Here is a 383-nt window from a genome sequence, read left to right on the forward strand (position 1 = left end):
CCCGGGTCGGCGCTGACCCGCCCAGGCCGACGGGCTCCTCCTCTTTCCCGCCTTCAGCCTTTGAGCCACAAAAGGTGATTTATTTTCACTGCTTCTCGCAGTGCCTGCCCAAAGCAAGAGGGGATTTCAAAAGCGGGGCGGGGCTGACCATCTACGCTGGATGGTGGTTGTGGCCGAAGCTGGGGGGCGGCGGGGAGCGGGGGCTGTGTCTGCCTCTGTCCTCCTGCCCATCTCGGACTGTCAGTGGGGACGCCCCTGGGGAAGCCCTGCCGCCCTCCTGGTTCAATGGGGGGATGGAGCTGGTGGCAAAGGCGTTCCTGGAAGGAGAGGAGAGAGCCCCACGGGGGCCCAAGGGTACAGATGGCAGCTCTTCCGCGGGCAGC

Source organism: Lipotes vexillifer, unplaced genomic scaffold, assembly GCF_000442215.2.
Source record: "Lipotes vexillifer unplaced genomic scaffold, Lipotes_vexillifer_v1.1 scaffold1451, whole genome shotgun sequence".
NCBI lineage: Eukaryota > Metazoa > Chordata > Mammalia > Artiodactyla > Lipotidae > Lipotes > Lipotes vexillifer.